General features: G+C 39.1%; 1 non-coding gene across 1 annotated transcript; it reads left to right on the top strand.

Annotated features, from left to right (window-relative positions):
- Positions 1-2,742: 2,742 nt before the first annotated feature.
- On the top strand, positions 2,743-2,849 carry LOC141625214 (small nucleolar RNA R71). Its single transcript, XR_012535006.1, has one exon. It is a non-coding gene; the product is annotated as a small nucleolar RNA R71 (small nucleolar RNA).
- The last annotated feature ends 3,440 nt before the right edge of the window (positions 2,850-6,289 follow it).

Here is a 6,289-nt window from a genome sequence, read left to right as displayed (position 1 = left end):
AGCAATGTAAGGAACTTTTGTCTTAAGATGGTTTAATACCATCTTTTATATTTTTTATTTGCATGCATGTAGATTTAGACCACTTTAAATTAATTTGTAATTTTAATATCATAAGATGAGTATTAATTTGGTATAAATAACTAACAGTCTTCTCAGCTAGGACGCTCGGATTCTCTTACAGACCAAAATTTTTGATTTTACAGCTCATTTGGACGGAAGGATTCTTCCACAGACACTCGGATTCCTATAAGACGAGCGGATTACCCAGAAGCCGCTCGGATTCCACCTAGTCTACCCGGATTCAGGACCATCCGTGCACTTGCATATCCCGTGTCATTTTCATTCTTCAAATCCCGTGTTCTTCATTGTAGGGGCACTACAAAGGCATGAATAGCCTAGGCAATTGCTATCCCCACACTAAGTTAAAGCACTACACATCAATAAAATCATTAGTCCCTTCCTCACTTCTCTCAAAAATGATGAATATCTTGATCAAGTCACAAAAAATCCAAAAATGACAAAAATGCAATGTAAGAATTAAAATGCAAGTTAGGGAGTTAGAAATATTTACAAATGGTGGTTTGGAGAGGACTCCACCAAACTCTCATCCTTAGTGAGATGTCATGGGGGCATGGTCAAGGTGTTGTTGATGTTACTCAACACCTTGAAGAAGTAGTCAAAAGCTTGTTCATTATCATGATAAAGATCCTCAATAGATCTTTGCACTTGTTGTCCTTCATGTTGGTCTTGATCGATAGCATTACCAATGTAGGGATTAAAAATCCCTTCAAACTCATCGTCCCAAAGACCACAAACTTCGTCTACTTGATCATTAAAAATCTCTTGAGTTGATAGAGACAACTCTCCTCCTTTCTTGTTTTGGCCAATGAGGCCATCCTCTTCACTTGTCATGGGTGAGCTTTTCAAGCTCTCTTTGTTACAATTCACTTGCTCTTTTGATGGAGCATCATCAACTTTCTTTTTCTATTGGAATTCCGACTTCTTCCTCTCATCCTTCCGGCTATAATGATCAACCATAAAACATGGTTCATGCAAACGGGGAGCTCTCATGGTCTTGTCAAGATTGAAAGTTATGCTCTCATCTCCCACCTCTAGAGTAAGCTCTCCATGCTTCACATCTATCACCGCACCGCGGTGTGAAAGAAAGGTATACCTAGAATGATTGGAATATTGGAGTCTTCTTCCATGTCAACAATGACAAAGTCCGCCGGGATAAAAAATTTCCCAACTCTTACGGGAACATCTTCCCATATCCCTAATGGTGTCTTCGTCGATCTATCGGCCATTTGGAGTGTGATATTGGTACATTTAAGCTCTCCCATCCCTAACCTTTTACTTACCGAATACGGCATAACACTCACACTAGCCCCTAGATTACATAGGGCTTTGTTGATCGTTGTGTCGCCAATGGTACACGGTATTGATAAGCTTCCCGGATCTTTAAGTTTCGGAGGTGAACTCCCTTGAAGGATTGCACTACTCACCTTAGTGAAGGTGATAGTTTCAAGCTTCCGGATCGACTTCTTTTTCGTAAGCATGTCTTTCATATACTTTGCATAGGCCGGCACGTGATTGATTAATTCCGTGAAAGGAATCGAGACTTCCAAATTCTTCACAATTTCCATAAATTTTCCAAGTTGGTCATCAAATTTGGGCTTAGCTTGACGACTTGGAAAAGGAAGTCTAATCACAATGGGTTCCTTCTCCTTGGCCTTGTCTTCACTTTTCTTTGAAACTTCTTCTTTTGATGGTTCTCCATCCTTGGAGTTTTGCACAACTTCTTCTTTGTCACTAGCTTCCACAACTTCATCCTCAACTTGCTTCTTTGGTGCTTCATACCTCATACCACTCCTCAAGTGAATGGCACTAACCGTTTCATGTCTCGGGGGATTACTTTGAGGTGGTAATTTCCCCTTTTGTCTTTGTGAGCTTGAAGATGCTAGTTGAGTCAATTGGGTTTCTAACATTTTGGTGTGGGCTAGGATGTTGTTGATGGTGATTTCCTTTGCTTGACTATCCTTTTTCATTTGAGTGAAAAACTCTTGTTGATTCTTTTGCATTTGGAGGATCGCTTTTTGAACATCAAAACCTTGGTCATTTTGTTGATTGTATGAAGTTTGGTTTTGGTAACCTTGGTTTTGGTTGTAAAAGGGTCTTTGATTTTGGTTTCTCATGGGAGGTGGGGTGTATGTTGGTTGAGGGTTTTGAACATTTTGGCTTTTGTATGAGAGATTTGGGTGGAATTTAGTGTTTTCATTGTAATAATTTGAATAAGTAGTACCACTCTTGTATGCTTGAAAAGCATTGACTTGTTCATTTGTTCCCCTACATTCACTTTGGTCATGTCCCAAAGTTCCACAATTTTCACATATCCCACTTGGGATTGATGAAGATGCCGTCATGGCATTAACATGATGCTTTGGTGATTTTGAGGCTTCTTCAAGTCTAGCCATAGCTTTTTCGAACTTCAAATTGATGGTATCAATGTGAGCACTAAGTTGAGCACCCAATTGAGTAATAGAGTCCACTTCATGCTTTCCTCCTCTAGTAGCCTTGCGAGGTCTACTATATTGTGAATTATGGACCGCCATTTCCTCAATCTTGTTCCAAGTTTGATTATCGTCAACTTCGGTGAACATACCATTTGATCCCATGTTGAGAATGTTTCTTGAATCTTCATAAAGACCATTCCAAACTTGTTGTACCAATAACCACTCGCTAAGTCCATGATGAGGACATGAGCGAAAAATTCCCTTGAATCGCTCCCAAGCTTCATACAAAGATTCTTCATCTCTTTGCTTAAAGCCCGTAATTTGAGCTCTTAGCATGTTAGTCTTTTCCGGTGGGTAGAACTTTTTGTAGAAAGCTAGAGCCAATTTCTTCCAAGAGTCAATTCCGAGAGTAGCCTTATCAAGGCCTTTCAGCCATTGTTTTGCGGTGCCAATTAGAGAAAAAGGAAATAAGACCTATCGAATTTTGTCTTGAGTTACACCGGTTTGAGAAATCGCATCACAATAGTCACAAAAAGTCTCCATGTGAGAGTGAGGGTCTTCACTAGGCATCCCCCCAAATTGGCTTCTTTCAACTAATTGGATAAATGCGGATTTGGTAATGAAATTTCCGGTTAAGTGTTGTGGTGTGGGAGTACCATTGGGTAGGTTCTCCTCGGTTGGTACGGAATGTGATGAAAATTTAGGCATTGTGGGTTGATTTTGTGTTGGATTTTGTGTTGGGTTCTCCTCACCTTCTCTTGCAAAAGGGTTGACGAACTCAATAGTGTTTGGTTGAATAACTACAACCTCACCAATACCTCTCAAAGTACCTCTAGCAAGTCTTCTATCGTTTGTCAAAGTCCTTTCAATTTCGTGATCAAAGGGTAACAAGTTACCTTGTGATCTTCTAGACATGCAAAATATCAAACAACTTGAAAATAATTAGAACAAACCTTGAGGAGTTTTACTTCCCCAAGGCAAAGAAAGACACAACTAATAACAATCTAAGAAAATCTAAATCAAGTTAACACCGTCCCCGTGACAGAACGCGCCATTTTTGGTCGAGCCCTCTTTGAGGTTTAGTTTTCAGTACTTGTCGTTAGGAGCACCTAGACCAAAACAATATTTATAGCTTCACAAACAACTCTACTATTAGTAAAGAGGCAAGTAAAGGTCGGATCCCAATGGACGGGTATTGAAGTGAGATTTTCAATTGCAACTAGCGGTGTCTAGGGGTGTCACAATTTGGGGTTTGAATAGAAGATCACTAAACTAAATAGCAATGAAAGTAAACAAGCAAGATGATTAAAAAGGGGTGTAAACAATTCATAAAAGGCACTAGGGTGTCATGGGGTCATAGGGGATTCATGGGAATTGATCATACAAACATATTCTCAAATTATAAGCAAGCAATTATTGTTGTGATGGATCGAGTTGGTTTATATCTTACAATCCTAGGAAAGTTTGGGTCCCGGAGCCGAATCGATTAGATTGTACAACACCTACAAGTCGACTTAATCTTCCCTACTCAACTATATGCATGGTCTAATGAGACTCTAGTTGGTTTATGTCTTACAAGTCTCATTGAAAAGATAGGTGATGGGTAAAAAATGCAAGGATTCATAGGCTCGCATTTCATCAAATATAACATGTGCATAAGTTGAGATCACAACAAGCAAGTAAATAAACTATGAAAACATATTAATTTAAGCATGAATCATCCCCCATGTTGGTTTCCCCTAATTACCCATTAACCCTAGCTAAGGAAACTACTCACTCATTATCATGTTGAACATGCTAGCAAGGTTGTCAATCATACCAACAAAGTAAAACATGATGAATAAATGAAGATAATTAACAATAATTAAAAAGGGATTAAGAGAATTATACCTACTAATGATTCCAATAATAAAGCAAAGAATAATAGAAGTACTTGATGATTGATTGGAAGGTTGTCAATCTCCCAATAATAACCCAAATAATCTTCAATTACCCAAAATGAAAGATGAACAAAAGAAAGATTAAGGAAATGAGATTTGTATTAAGACTTGATTAAAAGTTTATTACAAGATTAAAGAGAGATTAGAATGATATAAACTATACTAGAGATTGCTAAGAAGAACATGATTATCTAATTAGACTAATGGGGTATTTATAGTGGGGATTAGGTACACAAATTAGGGTTTACTAAGGGCTTAAATGACGATTAAGTCCTTGAGGAATCGCTCCTCTCAGAAAAATATGCGAGTCTCCTTTTTGCTAGTCTTTCCCGAGGTATGCGCATCCTTCATAGAACAAGTAGAAGACGAAATAGCTGTCACACAATCCGAGCGTCCAGGGCACGGGACGAGCGAATTGTGGGACTTTTGGACGAGCGGATTTGTGGGGTGGACGGGCGGATTGTGGTGGTTTTGGACGAGTGTCTCTCTCAGGGAGACGCTCGGATTCCTTGTGCTGGACGGGCGTCCAAAGGGCAATCCGCTCGGATTCTTGATCAGCTTCTTCCCTTCTTCTTTTCTTCCTTTTTCTTCATACAATCCTTGGGGATTTCATTGGAGATGCAAGGATCTTTTCTCATCATTGCCCAACTACTATAATATGTAAAAAGGCCTTCTAGTCTTGTCTTCTCTTTGATGCTTGGTCATTGAATTCAATCAATTTAGCTCCATTTTGCCATGAAAATGCAAGGTTTGCACTCCTTTCCTACCAAGGGATCAAAACTTCAAAGAATATGCAAAACAAAGGACTAAAGACAATAAATGACCCAAATATGCACTAAAAAGCATGGGAACAAGGCTAATTCGGGGACTAAATATGCTCAAATAATGGTCACATCAGCAAACAGGGCGATTCTGGTGGCGTTGGAAAGCTAAGAGGACAAACTTTCATCTCCAATCAGAATCACCTGAAAATTAGTTGTAGAACTCAAGATATGGCTCTTCAAAGTAGGCACTAGCAATTTGAAGTTCTTCCTTTGCTCATCTAGCTATCTTTCTTCTTTGCGCATCCCAATTAGTAGTTTCCAAGCTCCGACTCATCTCATCTCCTAAATGCATGCATAGGGACATGTTTTAGGCTTGATTATGCTCCTCTTTGGTTCATTCCTGCAAATAAGACAAGAGAAACCAAAGTAGACAATTCGAGGGACATTTGTAGCTAAACACTACACAAAATGCATTGAAATGCGTGCAAATAAAGTACAAAATACCTATATAAAATGCACGCATCAAATCTCCCCAAACCAAACCTTTGCTTGTCCCCAAGCAAACTATATGCAAAACTAATGGAACGGAAAAAGAAACTCAGAGCTAGGTATAACTTGTCTACTTGAACCAATTTAATGCAAACAAAAATCAACAGTTACAGCTACAATGATCATTACGCAAACGAATTATAAGATGTCCATAAATAAAGCTGACCTATCGACCTTGCAAGACCAACAAAATCGGACTCTCACGTGGTCACTCTTCTCTCATGAAGCAAAGGGTGAATTATATATGTATAAGAGAGACAAAGAAACAGTCACTCACCTAAACTGTGGCCTACATAACATGCATGCAACAAAAATGATAGACGATTCATGTACCATACATACATTCCAACCAACAATGTCCGTCACAGCCGAGGGCTTACAAATGATATGGTAAAGTGAGGTTCAGGTGAGAAAAGGCAAAACAGATTATGGAAATGTGGAGGTAAAAGCGCCAAGCTAGTTCCTAAACAGGACCATATAAGACCGTCTGAATCTCAACTGACTGAAAAATAAACACAAGTGC

This window comes from Silene latifolia, chromosome X, assembly GCF_048544455.1.
Source record: "Silene latifolia isolate original U9 population chromosome X, ASM4854445v1, whole genome shotgun sequence".
Classification (NCBI taxonomy): Eukaryota; Viridiplantae; Streptophyta; class Magnoliopsida; order Caryophyllales; family Caryophyllaceae; genus Silene; species Silene latifolia.
The sequence above is the reverse complement of the archived record's forward strand: the minus strand, read 5'-3'. Positions and strand labels throughout refer to the sequence as shown.